The 15,586-nt window shown below is 34.6% G+C and overlaps 1 protein-coding gene across 4 annotated transcripts in view; it reads right to left on the bottom strand.

Annotated features, from left to right (window-relative positions):
- tfeb (transcription factor EB) overlaps positions 1–15,586 on the bottom strand; it is a 42,970-nt gene that overhangs the window by 18,225 nt on the left and 9,159 nt on the right. For 2 of the 4 annotated variants that reach the window (XM_067431345.1, XM_067431342.1), the window contains exon 2: positions 7,871–7,963. The gene's annotated coding sequence lies outside the window, so the exon portion shown is untranslated. Of the gene's footprint in view, positions 1–7,870; positions 7,964–8,609; positions 8,663–9,813; positions 10,025–15,586 lie in introns of those variants that run through there. The other 2 variants (XM_067431344.1, XM_067431343.1) reach the window with 2 other exon arrangements.

A 15,586-nucleotide genomic window follows, 5' to 3' on the forward strand; every position in this document is an offset into this window, starting at 1 on the left:
GTTCTATTTTTGGCAAATGTAAAGGCCCTTTCACACCTTAAGTGAAATTAACAAGCCTCAGGCTGAAAGAAATGCAAATTCATGCCTGTAGAGTAGAGGGCTCAGCCCAAATTAATCTTTCAGCTGTGAATTCTGGATCGCAGAACAATAGGATACAGGAAAGGAAAGTTCAACACTTACTTCAGCAACAAAACAAAAACAAATATATATATTTTTTTAAATGTTAAAAAAAAAGGTTTATCTAAAGTCATTTTTGATTATTATTATGGTTGAAGTTGACCATCAAAGGTCAGCAGCAAAAACATATACCCCCCAGTTTTCACAGACACGGCTTAAGCTTCCCAGACTAAAATGCATGTTTGAGCCGTTTAACTGAAAGCAACTTTTAATGAAATATCCTGTGAGTGTTATTACTTTTTCTCAAGATGCACACCGGTAATGTTTTTTTCTTAGACATGTTTATAAAAACTACTTAAATGTCATAATTGAATTAAGGCCTAATCCTGACTTAATCTAAGCCCTGTCTGTGAAACAGGGCCATAAACATATACAGGTTAATAAAGTGAGATTAAATACACAAAGTATATTTGTGTCATTTAACATATTTAATAATTGCAGGTTTGCATAATAATCTAAATTTGCATTTCACTTTTTTTTAAATACCAACTATATCCATACCAACACATGGTTTTAAAATGAGTGAGGCAAGATCAAATTTGAAGCTGATACTAGAGCTTCATTAGTAATTTGAAAAACTGACCATTATACTAGTGGGCAGGTTTCATTATTGTTGCTTTAATGGTTGCCAAGATGTTATTGGTAGTTTCTAGAGCAGGAGTGTACAAATCTGCTCCTGGAGGGCCAATGTCCAAAGAGTTTAGCTCCATCTTGCCTGTTGCCTCGACACACCTGTCTGGAAGTTTCTAGTGCTGCGTTTGAAATTGCATACCATATAGCAGGTTGGTTTGAAACTTACTTTGCGACCGTTAAAAAAAGTACGTTCTAAATAGGAATATGTTAGTAGTTTGAATGAAATTCGGATGTACTACATCCACCACGTTGTCATTGTCTTGACATACAGCATCATTTGCATCGATCAGAACGAGCATCTGCAATATCAGATATGAGCTCATTCACAAATCCTCTTTCGAGGCCTCATGGGATAGTTAAGTGTCCATCGAATGCACACTTTAGAATCTCACAAGAAGCAGTAGGTCATCCAGGTACTTTTTGACTACTGTGAATACTATGAATTACATACTACTTGGCTCACAACTGTTTATACTGTTTTTTGCTTACTATATAGAGCAGGCATATTCAGATGCAGCATAGTAATCCTGAAGATCTTTGTTAGCTTGTTCAGGTGTGTTTAATTAGGGTTGGAGCAAAACTGTGCGGGTCGGGATTGGACACCCATGTTGAGTGTCTGTGTGGTAGTTTTCTCTGCAGTTTCTAAAAATGTCAAACGCTTGGTTTGAAAGTGACCTCTGTCAAAGATTTACTTGATCCATCTCTCAACACTATTAACAATAGTCTTTTCCCCCATACATTTGTAAATTCGCTGATGTAAATGTAAATTCTGTCATTAATTACTTCCCCTTATGTCGTTCGATACCCGTAAGACCCCTGTTCATCGTCGGAATACAAATGAAGATATTTGTGCTGAAATCTGATGGCTCTGAAAGGCCTTCATTGACCTTAACCACTTAAACTCCGTGGATCCTGTACAGGGTCAGGAATGACAATGTCATGTATATACTTTCCATTTTAAATGTCTGTGGAGGAGCTATGATGTCATATGTGGTGCCATTTGAAAGCTTAGAGTCTCTACTTTCTGGAGATACACATCACTTTGACATTTCTTTTGGACAAAGTAATGTATTTACACTAAATTACTCTGTTGCTATTTCCGTCTGGATTTGGCCGACCCAAATTGAAAAGCCTCCCATACACAGTATCTGCAGGTTCCAAACTGTCTGCAGGTTCCTAGAGCACACAGGGCCTGAGTTACACACTTTCAAAAATGAATTTATATAAAAAAAATCAAAAAGCGCCTACTTTTCTGGGGGGTTATTACAGCTTAGACGACATATACTTACATGTTTATCACTTTTAGCAGTGTTTTGTGTAACTTCAAAGGGTTTCCTGTAAAATGACACCAACATTTTGAATTTAGACCACTGTATGTGTGTATGGGAAGCTTTTCAAAATCCAGGCGGAAATCCTAAAAAATGGCCATGGAGTGTAAGAGGTTAAGATGGGCTTTGTAACGACTTCTCACTACAGTGGCTCTACAATAATTTTATGAAGCGACGAGAATAGTTTTTGTGCGCAAAAACACGACTTAGCCTATATGGGCCGATTTCAAAACAAAGCTATGAACCGTTATGAATTAGTGTATCGATTCATGATTCGGATCACCAAAGTCATGTGATTTCAGCAGTTTGGTGGTTTGACACGCGATCCGAATCATGAATTGATATGCTGATTCATAGCGGTTTAAAGCATTTTATTTTTTATAGGCCATAACTATATACGTTTTTTTTTTTTTTTTTTTGCACACAAAAACTATTCTCGTTGCTTCATAAAATTATTATAGAACCACTGTAGTGAGATGGACTTTGTAACAACGTCTTCAGTGCCTTTTATGGGCCTTGAGAGAGGAAATGACATTGGTGTCAATGGAGACTTTTCTGAGCCATCGGATTTTAAAAAAATATCTTCATTTGTGTTCCGAAGATGAACAAAGGTCTTATGGGTGCCGAATGACATGAGGGTAAGTATTTATTGACAATATTTTCATTTTTTGGGTGAACTAACCCTTTAAGAGTGTGGAAAATATTTTACTCATTTTACCGAATGCAAGTCTGATTGCTTTAAGAAAAGAAAAAAAATGGTCTTACAGCTAGTCCTGCCCCAAGTTACACCATTGGTTGAGTCGGTGTTGTTTTGGGCTGATTAGAGGGGTATTCCAGAAAGCAGGTTGTGAGACATACTGGGTATGTTTAAGAGTAGACAAACGGATAACCTCAACTTTCTGTTTCAAAAACAGAGGTAACTTTGAGGGCAAGCAGCCATAGCAACTCACTCTCTGAACATAACCTGCCCCGGAGCAATAGGGGAAATAGCATGGCATGCAGAATTAAATACCAAATACTGACAAATAGTTAGAAAATCTCTAATATCAGCCAATATCATTTTGTACCTACAATATTGTGCATCCATACTTTTCAAGGGAATCAAACTATCAATAGCTTACATAGAGTTGTCTTGACCTCTTAAAGGTTTTTAGCATTGAAAAAAAGTTGTAAGTATAAGCATGAGCAATAGCTTTGCCAATGACTAAGTGGTCATTTATAAATAACTGGTAAACATTCTCAGTTCTTCCCATGAAGAAACAACCTGATAGCTTAGCTTGATTGTTTCTCAGAAGTCACTGAAGAGTCAGAGTAGGGCGCTCATATCTTGTATCATTGTTGTATCAACAAAACATTTCAGGCTCAGCCCTGAACATAGTGACGTATATATCCGGCATATACTGACGCTGCTCTGTGCGTACACCACCTCCTCTGGTGACGTTGCTCTCCCACACCACCCATCAGCGAATGCCAGGCATACACTGCCCCGATGGAGATGCATCCAAACAAAGCCAGCTATCAAAGTGCCCCATTGTCACAGTAGCCAGTGAATTCACAGCATATCTACATCAAAGGATGAAGGTAAAAAAAGTTTTTCACAGTGCTTATATACACAAAAACACACCTGCATGCTTGCAAAGTCTCATAGTATCCAATATATCACCATGCTTGTGTGCCGCCTTTAACACAGCAAAGCTTAATACTGCTTTATTATATATTTATTATATATTCCAGCATTGGTTTATGTGAACATTTATGTGAACGATGGAAAAGTTAATGCATATCTTCCTTAATTGGCAAAGACATTGATAAAGGAGCCAGAAAATGATAGGGGTATAATTAGGAAATGACTCAAGCGCAAACACCTTTCCTACACAAACACCATGTGTCAGAGCACATGTACTAACCACCAGGCCAATATTCACACAAATATCCAAAATATAACAATTCTAAGAAACACACAAATCTGAGAATGCCCTTAAAACATGTGTGTGAATACTAATACACTGGGTGAGCCGAGGTTTGGGGTATAATCAGGAAATGACTCAAACTCAAACACATTTCCTACACAAACACCATGTGTCAGAGCACATGTACTAACCACCAGGCCAATATTCACACATATCCAAATTATAACAATTCTAAGAAACACACAAATCTGAAAATGCCCTTAAAACATGTGTGTGAATACTAATACACTGGGTGAGCCGAGGTTTGCCAACTAGCCCCAGCTACTAGATATTGTAACTACACAAAAATGGATCTAAAAACATGTTTATGGATTAATGGACTTTTAAAAGTTTATTTGGACAAAATTTAAAAACAATTTGCAGGTACTTTGCATCATAAGGCTACTATTTCATCATAGCATAGACGTTTCCAAAGAATGGGAATGCTAACGGATAGCTTGCTAGAGAGAGAGACTTCTAGCAAGTGTCCTAGACTTCCTAGAATAAACTTCATAATTTCCTAGAATGCAATTAGCATAAGCCAGAGTAGATAAAAGTGATCGGTTTGTGTTCAGAGCGAGCATCTGCAATATCAGGTATGAGCTCATTCACAAATCTGAGGTTTGGTGAGTAACCTCAGATTCATATTTGCATATATGCAAATATTAATACAACTCATAGTCGCAGGATTTTGGAGACTGCAGTGACCTGCACACGAATAGTGGTCAGGGGTCTGGTAATGAACCGGATTATTGGCTCTTCAGTTTCAGCCCACCCTTGATTTACCATCCACCCTCTCTAGCAAAGCAGCGAGGCAAGCGGAACCAAAAATAACACCCACACTTTCTGTTCCCGTTTGCAGAGACACCCTGTTCCCTCGGGGTAACAGACTGCTGCTGTGTAAAATGCCTCTGCAGCACACAGTAAACTTTCCATGCTCTGGTCAACTTATCTGGCATGTTCTAAGATTCACACTTGCACATGGGATTAACACTCGCCGGGATAGTGCTTGGTGGGATGGGTAAGGGAAGGACAACTCTCAAGTAGGAAGATGAACCTTTTGACAGTGTCTTCACAGCACCCTGTTCCTTCCTCTTTTTCCTCAAGATCACCAAGAGCGTCAGTTTTCCACAAAGCTGCTTTACTTTGAGATCTGATTTGGTACAAACCAGGTCACAAATATTACAAGGAATTCAACTGGAGCAGATAACAGCAAATTACAAATATATCAATTCTATGCTATTGTCAAAAAAAATTTGTTAATACTTTACACTATAATTTTGTCAGGCCTACAAGCAAATATAGGCATCACAAAATTATAGTGTAAAGTATTAACAAAAAATAAAAAATAAAAGTAAAAGGGCCATTCAGATTTGAATTAACCGTGCTATAAAAGTAATGTTTTTAAAGTTGAACTTTTAAGTTAATCGTTACCAATATGATAGAAAACAAACAACTTGAATACCCTATGATAACCAATATAGTATTGATATACTGTGCATCATAGTTTTAATAAATTCTGTACAATAATCACAAAGATAGCAGAGCTTATTAAAACGATACGGAGCACTTCAATTGATAAACTGAACATCATCTGATTTCAAGGAAATAAAAAAAAAATAAAAAAAATCCCCAAATGATGCTTGTGTCATGTGGAGTGTGGTCATGCTTTTGGGCTCCATCAACACAGTGATTACCTCACACAAACTCATGCAATCAAATAAATAAACATCAGCAAACTTCTGCTTTTAAAGTCACAGATTCGGCTGTCCTCATTGCTAAACTGATCTTCACCGTTTCATTTCACTGCTGATTGACAGTGAGAATGGAGAACATGCTAATTCACTCAATATCAAAAGAGAACAAACGCTTTCAGGTTTCCCAGATTTCACGCAAACAAGACACTTCCATGACCTCTTGTACTTTTAACTCTTTCCCCGCCACTGATGGAGTTTTTCCGTCATTTATAAAACAACGCTTTCCAGCCATAGATGGAATTTTCAAGCAATCCATGTTTGATACTGCAGGGTGCCATTACATGTCTTCTGAAATAGTACAGAATCTCCAGATCCAAAAACAAGCAGAAATAATAAGCGATAGAAGCATTGCTTATGTATATGTAATCTAATATCATCATCAAGCATTCAACAGCATATAAATCAGAACTGCGTTACTGAATAAAATGTAAGAAGAGGTATCAGTATCTTTTTTATTTATTTATTTATTTTATGAAACTAACATTTAAATGTTGATTTAAAAAAAAAAAAAGAATGCATTAAGCTACGTTTTTTTTTTTAATTTTTTTATGCTGGCGGTGAAAGAGTTATATGCTGGATTAAATGGATTGCTGGATTTAGTCCAAAAGGCAAGACAACTTAATCTTGACACAGCTGTCACAATACATTAGTATGTTTACTTACAACAACACAGCTGGCTTTTCCTGACAGTTTTAAATATATATTTAAAAAAATATAAATTAGAATTCAAATATAAGTATATTTTTGTTTGGCTGCATTTATCTGATTAAAAATACAGTAAAAACTAATATTATGAAATATTATTATTACTATTTAAAATAACTGTTTTGTATTTTAACATTTTAAAATGAAATGTATTCCTGTGATGACAAAGCTGAATTTTCAGCACCCTTACTCCAGTCTTAAGTGTCACATGATCCTTCAGAAAACATTGTAATATGATGAACAGCTGCTCAATAAGCATTTCTTTTTATCATTTGAAAACTGTTTTTGCTGCTTTATATATATATATATATATATATATATATATATATATATATATATATATATATATATATATATATATATATATATATATATATATATATATATATATCTTATATATTTTATTGAAATTTTCTTTTTCAGGATTCTTTAATAAATAGAAGGTTCAAAATTATTATTTTTAAATAGCTTTTTTGTAACTTTTTATCAATTTAATGAATCCCTGCTGAATAAATGTATTTATTTCTTTTTAAAAAATGTAGTTTTTAATTAAGTTATGTCTAGTATCTAGAGGGGAAAAAATATAGTGGAAATACAAAAACGAGGATGACACTCCTACATTCCTGAAATGTCACTGTTGTACACGTGTCTCATGATAAAATCTAGAGCATTGTTAAGCTTGATTATGTGCTAGTGTGTAGTCTAACTTGATTCTAACTTATCTAACAACTAAAATGACCCGCGGGTGACTTCTTTCAAAATGTTCAAAACATACGAAAACAACATGACTGCCTCGTTTCTACCGTCTTTGCCGTGCGAATTACTGTCTGACCTCTTGACTCTGAAGCAGTGGAAAATGTATTTGTTTATTATTATCATACAATGCTGCTATTGAGAAGTAGATTTTCAAAAATCATCTAATAATGAAAACGCTGTGGTGTGCAGTCAGAACCACGTGCAAAGATTTTCATGGACTTGGGAAGGACCATCAAATTCTATTTTAGACCAAGTAAGATATGCTCAAATATGCTTTTTACTTTTTATATAAAGCCCTTTCATTTGGGTCATTTATACTGAGGGGGCATTTTATTTACTCAACCCGTGTCACTGATTACTCACTCGTTCAACAGGAAATCATAACCCAATAAGACTTAACGCAACTTCCAACTTTGATGGCACTTACTGGAAAATACACAAACGACCCAATGGATTTTCCTAACAGGCAGGCCCAGCTGCACTTGGACACACGCTGAATGCGGTATTCTCCACGGCTTTCTGAGCCTTTATTCATTTCTCTCTGTGAGAAATATCTAACAATTACCTCTTTGTGTAGAAAGTTCTGAAAGTGATCTGGGTGTCCTCCACGCGCTGCTCTCTACATGACTGGGTGCCTGCCTATGAGTGGGCTGAAAAACTGGAAGAGAAACACAGAGATGTGTATTAGCGCCCATCCTTTTCCCATTGAGTAACATGAAGAGGTGTCCGGCTGTGGCTGGATGAATCGGAGTGATGAGAATACTGCAGATAGCTGCGGCTGTGCTGTTTCTAGCAGTCAAAGTAACAAGGCAACAGGTGCATCGCAGATATATCTATTTATATGCACAGTTTATATCTGGGTCAAACCATGAAACATATTAAACTTCTTTCCAAACTGTGAGTTAAACTTGCACTCATTCTTATATAGACCCAACAACTCAATAAAGTTGTGTAAAACATCAGCGATGAGGTGTAAAACATCAGAATGTTGAGTATCCAATATTAAAGGTGATGATAAAGATATAATAATGTAACCACAATCATTATATTCAGTTTGATCCAATGATCTTAAAGAAGGTGTCTCCAGAACAGCAAATGTTTCTGTTCTTAGTGAGTATAACAGTAGAAACGCTTTATTGTGAATTGCCCCTGTAAAAATAAAATAAATAATCAAATGAAATAGGAACTAGTGAAAAGCAGCTCTTAAATAATAATGCTAATATTCAAATTCTAATAGTTATTGTGAACTGTCCCTAAATAAAATAAATACTTAAAATAGGACAGTTGAAACATAGCTCTTTTACCTGCGGTTTGTGGCAACACATTGATGTCTTAAGACACGAAATTATCGGTTTTCCTGCGAAAAACCAAACAGTATGTTATTTTTTTATCTCATATCGAATCTCATCTAGTATTCCCCAGCGCCATTACTTCCTTTGAAGAAGGTAAAAAAAACAGTGCAGATGGATATATTTGAGCCCGATCTCACGGAAATGTGTATAAATAGTACGAGTTTGCAATCTCGTGGAATGTATACGCCAAAATGTGTTTTGGCGTGCATATGGTACGCGGTTTTTCGCGTGCATATGATACGCATTTTATGGCGTATTATACATACAAACTGTATGAACATACGAACTCTACTGAAGAAACAAACACACCTACATCTTGGATGCCCTGGGCAGATAAACAGATAAGCAGATAAACATCACATTTTCATTTTTGGGTGAACTATCCCTTTAAATAATACTGCTAATATGCAAATGCTTATATTCTTTGTGAATTGTCCCTGTAATAATACAATCAAATAATACAATGAAAAGGGACCACAGTTAAATGGTAGCTCTTAAATAATACTGCTAATATGCAAATGCTAATATTTGTAACAAATTTTCTTTGTAAAAATAAAATAAATTAAAATGAAGACTAGAGGTAAAATGTAGCATAGCATACACTGCTAAATTTAAAATACAAACATTTATTCTGAACTGTCCATGGAATATAAAAAAGAAAAATAAATAATCATTCTAATATTTGGCTAATTATATTACTTTTTTTTTTTTTAAAGCTGTGGTTTTTAATGTTATTTTGTTATGCCCTATTGTGTGTGCCATGAAATCGCATTGAGCATCGTTCTCCAAAGCGCACTGCAAGCTCTCTTAAACACATTTGACTTTATTTAAACCTAATTGCAAATTTGGACTTTAAAATCAGGGGAGAAAATAACAAAAAGTCCAGTGATTCCATCCAGACCTGCTTATGAGTCTCTGCCAGTGTTCTCACAATACTACGGCCATCATAATAAAAGCTAGTACAAGTCAAAGTGACCTATAAACTGCTTTAAATAGCTCCACAAGTATATCTCCGCAAAGTGTGAGACTTCCAATGAAACACATTTCCCAACCATTGAGATGACTTTCACTAAATGAGTCTATTAATATTCAAGCGCGCTATGGGTTGTTGATATCAAATAATACACAAATCTCGGTAATGATTCACTCTCTGTACCTTAAATGCAGTTGTAGACAGGCAGTGCAAATGAAAAAGGCAGGTCAATGATTATCTCGTCCTATTCTTCACAGATAACCAATCCCCATGTAAGTCCAAACCAAAGTGGCGTCCTAACAGAATACAGAGCCTTCATGTTGAAGCATGGCTCTTATACTAGACTGTGCTGGCTGACAGCGCCGCCACTCGTGACCAATTGCCAAAGAGAAAGAGAGATGGAGAGCAATCAACAGTCCCAGGGAAATCCTTAGTCATGAAGTCTTACAGTAGTGTCCACAACTTCTCTTCTTCTCTCTATTACCTCCTCCAGTTCCCCTAAATGACCCAAACCCTGCGAGCTTCAATTGAGAGAGGAACAAGGGCACTTTATTGTCCCCAATCCCTTTCCTCGAGTCCTCTTCCGTCTCCTCTGACTGTGCCGCTGAATATAATGAGTCTGGAGGAGTGTGGTGAATCACTAGGCTGGGTCAGCAAAACACTCATGTGGACATCCATGTAAACACACTTAAGACGACTACATCTGGATTAGCGTGAGCTATTAGGGAAGTTACTAAATCAAAATGTTAACTGCTGCACGTTGTTGTCCCTCAAGATCTTACCTTCACCGCAAGTTCAAGCGTGCAGATACACGTCAAATGAATGTCTACGAATTCATTCGGCAGAGATTTTAATTCAAATTTAATAATTAGTTCTTGGGAATTAAAACCATAACCGGGGTACTGCTATAGCATTAGTACATGATGATGCTCTAATATGGTCTTCTCACATGATGATGATTAAAGCTTCACATACGCTATTATTCACAATTAATAATTGTTTTAATGTTTTGAGAATCTCTCAAGCTAATATAAAGGTGCATTCATTTGATGAAAAATACAATAAAAACAGTAATTGTGAGATATTAATACAATTTAACAACAGTTCACTATTTTTATTTATATGTGTCATTTATTCCTGTGATGGCAAATGCTGAATTTCTTCAATACTCAAGTCATATGAATTTTAATTTTAATATGCTGATTTGGTGCTCAAGAACTTTTATTATTAACAATGTTGAAAACAATTTAATATTCGGTTTAATATTTTTGTAGAAACCATGATATTTTTTTCAGGATTCTTTGATGAATATAAAGTTCAACAGAACCAGCATTTATTTTAAATAGATATCTTTTGTAATGTTACTTTAATACTTTGTGTTATGTCTTTACTGACATATTTTGCTGAATAAAAATGCTAAAGGGTTAGTTCACCCAAAAAATGAAATTCATGTCATTAATGACTCACCCTAACGTCGTTCCACACCTGTAAGACCTCCGTTCATCTTCAGAACGGAGTTTAAGATATTTTATATTTATTCCGAGAGCGTATCTAAGTGTCCATCTGTGATATCAGTTAGTTAATTAGAATCTCTTGAAGCATCAAAAATACATTTTGGTCCAAAAATCACAAAAACTACGACTTTATTTAGCATTTTCTTCTCTTCCCTGTTTGTTTTCAAACCTCAAATAAAGATTCAAACGGTCATGAATCAGTGAATCGATGAATTCGGATTGCCAATGTTGCGTGAATTCAGCAGTTTGACATGCGATCGGAATCATGAATCAATACGCTGATTCATAACTGTTTCAATCTTTATCTAAGAATTGAAAACAAACAGGGAAGAGAAGACTGATGCTGAATAAAGTCGCAATTTTTGTGATTTTTGGACCAAAATGTATTTTCGATACTTCAAGAGATTCTAATTAACTAACTGATGTCACATATGGACTACTTTGAGGATGTTTTTATTCCCTTTTTGGACATGGACAGTATAGTGTGCATACACTTAGATATGCTCTCTGACTAAATATACAATATCTTAAACTGTGTTTTCCTAAGATGAACGGAGGTCTTCCGGGTGTGAAACGACATTAGGGTAGGTCCTTAATGACATAAATTTCATTTTTGGGTGAACTAACCCTTTAATTTCTTGCCCCCAAAATTTTGAATGGTAATGTACAAGATTTATATCTAAAAAGGTTGGATTTTTAAGATATAGAAGCATGATACAAAATAGTAACTTTGATCATTAAAATTGAATGATTATTGCAAGTAAAAGAGTTTGTCTAAAATTCAGAAATCCCCATTCACATGTCTAAATTCAGTCAGGCCAATTGAGTCACGCTTCATAAAGATCATTTGGTTCCTCATGTCGGTCAGAACCCATTTTCTTGTGGTATACACAAGGAGTTAATATTAAAATATATTATCAAAGCTGCTCTTTCCCATGCAATATAAATACATAATTATTGGCTATAAAGGGATAGTTCACTTAGAAAATGAAAATTCTTTCATCATTTACTCACCCACGTTTTTCCAAACCTGTATGACTTTATTCTTTGAAGACAATACGGTTTCTTTCTCCATACAACTAAAGTCAGTGAGGTTCATTATTGTTTGGACCCTCAATGTATCTTCTTTTGTGTACCGCAGAAGAAAGAAAGCCATCAGGTTTGCAATGACAGAGGTGAGTAAAATGAATGGCAAAAATATGAACCTTGAATATGGCTTTGGATAACTCAGTTGGATAAATCAATATAATGGAAGGTGAATTGCTGGAAAGAAGAAAACATGATATAATGAGAGCTAAGAAACCAAAGCAATTTTTACATAAAACTGAAGAAATTTGACACAAAATTGGTGCTTTCAGAATAAAAATAACAGCTGCGACACTGTCTCCCCCTAGTGGTCATAACATTATAATTATATAATTATATAAGTTGTTTATTATGTAAAATGTTCCATTAAGTGCTCTTGGTAAATGCCAGATGTGCATTTTAGAATGACACTGTGATTTACACTCAGTGGTCCATCAATTTACTAACTCAGCTTGTATAAGTTCACATACAGACAGACATCAACCATTACCACCAAAGAAATTAATCACAATCAGACAAAATAAAGACTGATGGAAGGGTGAGTTAAGAGGAAGCGAGATGTTAGTTACAAGAAATGAGTATTGCATTATGCCTGAATAATTCCCTCCTCTGCTTTAGGTCATGTGCACATAAAAAATAGATTTCTGCATTATGGGGATCTGTGGCATTTAGAATGACATTAGAGGATCAAACTTACTGACACATTAAAACTAATAGTTAAAGGTCTCAAATTCTATAATAGCTGGATTCCCAGTATACCACTTGTCCTTTATAGAACAATAAAAGGCCTTAAAATGAAGAATTTAAATGTGCTAAATGTACTAAAAGCTGCATACATTGTACACTTTTATTCAGTATCATAAATCAAAGGGGGGGGGGGGGGATAAAATCCACTGTTATGTACTGTATTAATGACACAATATTCCAGTCTGACTGTTATTTCTACAAAAAAAATTACGTGTTTTAAGGTGCACAATGAATTACATGCAAAGAAGTTTGGTTTAGCATGGTCATAAACCAAAGTTACCAAAATAAGCATGAGACAGCAGAATGTCTGTGGGCATTTATGGAAGTTTTCAGATTCTGTTTTTATGTGAAACTGCCCGTCACAGCTCAGCAACAGAGCTGGACTAACCAAAGTCAATTTATAATCATTTTCACACTCAAAAATACACGTTTTCAATTATGTCTTCTCCTGTTTATTTGTGATCCAACGGCTAAACAGCTCCATTAGGGCTTTTAGTCCAAAAAAGTGTAGAAAAATATTGATAAATTTCCACATTTCTTTATGATAATTTGCATGCTAAATTATAAGCTTGCTGAAAAGCTTGTGCACTCTCTCCTATCTCACTATACTGTTACCAGTCACATAATTACACTGTAAAAATTATTTAAAAAATAAGTACAAATTTGAGTTAATACAATTAACTTTTTTGAGAAAGACAACCTTTATTCATTGGTTATTGTGTTTTATTTGTGATGATGCAGTAAAACATGCCAAATTGACCTATTTTCATGATTTATCATTTTTGTATGCATTTCAGATAAAATAATATTTTGAATTTCTATTTATTAGACCAATTTCCTTCATTTTATCAACTAAAATTTTTAATTTCAATAAACTAAATTTTAAGGCAACCAAGTTACTAACTATTTTAAGTTAAACCAACAATATTTTTTACAGTGTGTGTGTAGTATGAATGTAATCTGGACATACTGGATTCGCCATGTTATGTTATGTCACTTCACTGCCTCCCGTGGCCTCATGGGATAGTAAAGTGTCCATCATATGCACTCTTCAGAATCTTGCCGGAAAAAGTAGATAAACGGGAACTTTCTGCCTACTTTCTATGAGTGCTGTGAATTTGGACATACTTCTTTTATATCAAACTGTTTGGCTTACTATAAAAAGTGTAAAGTGTAAAGTGTGCGATTTCGGATGCTGCCATTAGAAAGAGTACTAGTCTGCTGCTCCAAATCGGAATTCTGTAGGTCATCTTCCTGAATGAAGCAGGATTTTTAACTAATCTTTTAAATGAATGGTTCAATTCAGTGACTTGCCGCCACCTACCGAAGGGTTTAAATTCATATTGAAAAGTATCATTTAACCCCCCCCCCCAATAATTTAATATTTCTAAAACAAATTCTCATAATACTATTTATACAATTGTAATTTAAAAAAAATCTGTATAATATATTGTATTATAATTGTCGCCATTTAATATTACCTCTAAACTTTGCTAGGCATGTTGCATACACTGTAAAAAATATTTAAAAAATAAGTTACCTGGTTGCCTTAATATTTTGAGTTCATTGAAATTAAAAATTTAATTCAATGAATATTTCTGAGAATCGACAACCTTTATTTAAATATTTTTTATTATATTGTGTAATTTTACGCGTGTTAATTTTGTGTGTGTTTTATTTGTGATGACACAGTGACACATGCCAAATTGTGCTATTTCCATAATTTATCATTTATCATTCATCATTTTTTAAGTGGTTCAGAGACAATAATATTGTGTGTTTCTATTCATTAAACCAATTTCCTTCATTGTATCAACTCAAATTTTTTATTTCAATGAACTCAAAATTTTTAGGCAACCAGGTTACTTACTTTTTAAAGTAAAACCAACAAAATATATATTATATATATATATATATATATATATATATATATATATATATATATATATATATATATATATATATATATATATATATATATATATATATATATATATATATATATATATATATATATATATATATATATATATATATTTACAGTGTATTAATTGTTGTAGGAACCTTGTTCACTTGTCACAGGTCTCTGTGACAGAACCTTAAAGTAGCTTAGTACTTGTGCTACTTTATAATGATTTTGTTTTAGTTGGTCATTTGTAGAGGGCCCGAACTGTGACTAACTGGGACCAAGTCCTCCCCTGCTCAGCAATGGTATAAACCTTTGATTATGATGAACTACAACAAGCTGCTTTCAAATGCATTTAACTTAAATTTACACCCATCAACTTTACGCTCAAATGTATACCCTGTGGGCTTTTTGTGATAAATTTAAAGCTGTTTTTTCCCCCTTCTTTAATGGCTTTGTTTGAAAGGTGCATGATGGGTAATAAAAGGCTGGACACCATGCATTTCCATTCAGGGGCTGTGACCTCTGCAGTATACTCAAACCACTGGTGACCTTTCCTCTAAAAAGACCTCGCCGGGGGGCTTTTTAAATCATAAACACAGACAGAAAGAGTTGCGCAGATGCAAACTGTAGCAAAAGTGGTTTAAACGGCTTGTTGACATTCAACATGCGAGACAAGACCAGCCTTGTGCGCACACACAGA

The sequence above is a fragment of the Pseudorasbora parva genome, chromosome 22 (assembly GCF_024679245.1).
Source record: "Pseudorasbora parva isolate DD20220531a chromosome 22, ASM2467924v1, whole genome shotgun sequence".
Lineage (NCBI taxonomy): Eukaryota > Metazoa > Chordata > Actinopteri > Cypriniformes > Gobionidae > Pseudorasbora > Pseudorasbora parva.